Source organism: Penaeus vannamei, chromosome 1 (genome assembly GCF_042767895.1).
Source record: "Penaeus vannamei isolate JL-2024 chromosome 1, ASM4276789v1, whole genome shotgun sequence".
In the NCBI taxonomy this organism is placed as follows: Eukaryota; Metazoa; Arthropoda; class Malacostraca; order Decapoda; family Penaeidae; genus Penaeus; species Penaeus vannamei.
In genome coordinates, this window is record NC_091549.1 from 11688825 (window position 1) to 11691324 (window position 2500).

Consider the following 2500-nt stretch of genomic DNA (forward strand, 5'->3'; position numbering starts at 1 on the left):
GTAATTAGCAAATCTTGTGATGAGTGTACGAAAGGTATAAGTGAAATTGAATAATTCCACAATGTAAGATATTTACATGCTGATATTACATCATCAGAATTATGCACCTGCAAACACTGCCAGATGATTCCCTTCCCCATGGATGAATGGAAAAAGGGTTACACTGTTAAGTAAATAAACCATAAAGACACTGAAGATAGATTTACATAGTTATGAATATCTTTGGGAATAAAGTTAAATTTTATGGGATATAATTGTATAATTGCAAAATTCTAAGCTGCAGTGTATAATGTCAAAGTATCTGGTCTCATGTTGTAGCAATTCTTGAAAGATTTGCTATAATATGGTACGATAATCTAATAGTATTAAAGATTATAGATTAATACTTGATTTATATCTGATAACACTAGTCTTACTGCTTTGTCCCTCCATAGAAAGTTTTTAAAATTATAGTGAACTATTAATCATGTTACAAGATTATTTTAATCAGTCCTCATATAATAATTCCTACTGAGTGGTACTTTATTGAATTAACTGATATGTATTGATCTATTTCAATAAATATTCTGTAACATAGAGTACATGCATATTCATCTGTTTTTCTTCACTCACAAAACCTGGATTTTTTTCTAAATAGTCATTTCTTCTCCTTACCCCATTACATGAAATATTTTCTGCACATTGTTTCTTTTCACAAGGGTTGACAGAAGTCGCGTGTTGCTGCTTCAGTACGCCACTCTCATCCTTACTGTTTGCAAGGGAAAAGGTGGGAATAGAAAAGTTGAGAAAAGGAACAAATTTTATAAAACTGAATGAAAAAAGATAAATAGTCACACACAGAGCATAATATTTGTAGAATGGCAATGCCTGAAAAACATCTTGAATAAACATGAACTCTTCTTCACATACACTTTACTATCCATAACCAAGAGTAGGTCGTATGGCTGGTGGCTTAATGCTCTATGTTCTGTTTTTTCCAAGTTTTGCATCCTATAGATTTCATGTATTCCTCACTCCTTAATAAAAATGTTATGAAAATTTACCAATAGGCAGTGCTTGTGTCTGTACTCATCTATGACATCTCTTTGTAATGTCTGTAGAATATAATAAAAGGTGTACAATCACAAAAAATAATACCAAAAATATATAGGCTGATAAGTATATTGTCACTGAAATTCTTCAATATGGCAACTTATTACTTCTTTGGCTCAAGATAGCTACTGGTTGCTTGGTTTCAAATTCTTGTAAGACACCTTCAGACTTAGGAAATGAATTAAGACTTCATTTAAATCATGGTTCAGCATTGGAAAAGTTATCAGGTCTGTACTGAAAGTGCATTTGGGAATAAAAGGGTCAACACAGGTACTAAGGAAGTAATGTACATATCGTCCATGCAGCTGGCTTCTGTTCAAAGCTTCTTTATTGTCTGATGTTACCATCCTGCGATAAGCTGGGGATAGAGGGTTCGGTTGGCACTGAATCATACTTTGTAATTACCTGGTCCTATGTGGGTGAAGAGCCTCGGGCTGTCTTTGCTTATATGATGTGAAATAATCTTTTGCACCATCACTCACTGGTAATCTTAAGTATTTAATACCAATGAGGATGAAAAATAGACTCCACTACTGGTATTATGTGTACTAACCCTCTAATTGGGTACATAATGTACAGTCACAAAGCATAATATCTGGTAAATTATGAGCTTAAAATTATGTACCTTTTCCATTCGATGGTGACTATGGTACAAACTAGGGAACAGCTATATGCAGATGTTTAGCAAAAAACAAATCTCTGACAGTCCTTTATAAATCCAAATATGCATGTTATCATATTGATTTAGTGCACTTAGCCACATATTCAGTGGGATTTGTTAAATATTTATCAAAGCATTCACTTGTGAAAAACCCTTATGACTAACTGTGTAAAGTGGCTATTCAGTTTTGGTTTGTGCTTGGCACTGATGTCTAGAAACTATAGACCATAGCTGTACTTGTAATTTTGTGATTATGCTGTTCAACAAAATGTAATTATGTTTTTAGCACTGCATGTTAATGCTTCAAAATAATTCTAAATATTACTCTCTGTGCTAAATATAAATAATTAAAATATGTTATCGGTGCATAAAATTTATTTACATTCTTTGTCAATACTTTTGTGCATCTTTAATTTCCAGAAGCTATCCTAAACTAATGGTGAATGTACATGAACACACAATAGTTAGCTTTAAAGTGTCATACTATAATTGTGGCTCCTTGTGTTTACAACCCCAGAAAGATGCTTCCAAAAATCTAGATTCTATGTTGGTAAGGAATGCATTTAAAATACAAATACACTTGATTAAAAAGATATTCTTATTATTATTGTTTGGTAAGGAATGGGAAGACCTAATGGATACTGACAGAAACCTTAGGTAGTCTTCCATGAAAGCACAGAAGACACAAAAAGAATTTCAAGCACATACAGAATCTGTATAATCATATAGCACTGCCTGTGACTCAAT

At 32.7% G+C, this 2500-nt stretch overlaps 1 protein-coding gene across 2 annotated transcripts in view; it reads right to left on the reverse strand.

The window, feature by feature from the left end:
- Positions 1 to 2330: 2330 nt before the first annotated feature.
- LOC113805055 (sesquipedalian-1) overlaps positions 2331 to 2500 on the reverse strand; it is an 18765-nt gene continuing 18595 nt past the window's right edge. For both annotated transcript variants that reach the window (XM_070142445.1, XM_070142504.1), the window contains exon 6: positions 2331 to 2500. This exon is cut by the window's right edge and continues 808 nt beyond it. The gene's annotated coding sequence lies outside the window, so the exon portion shown is untranslated.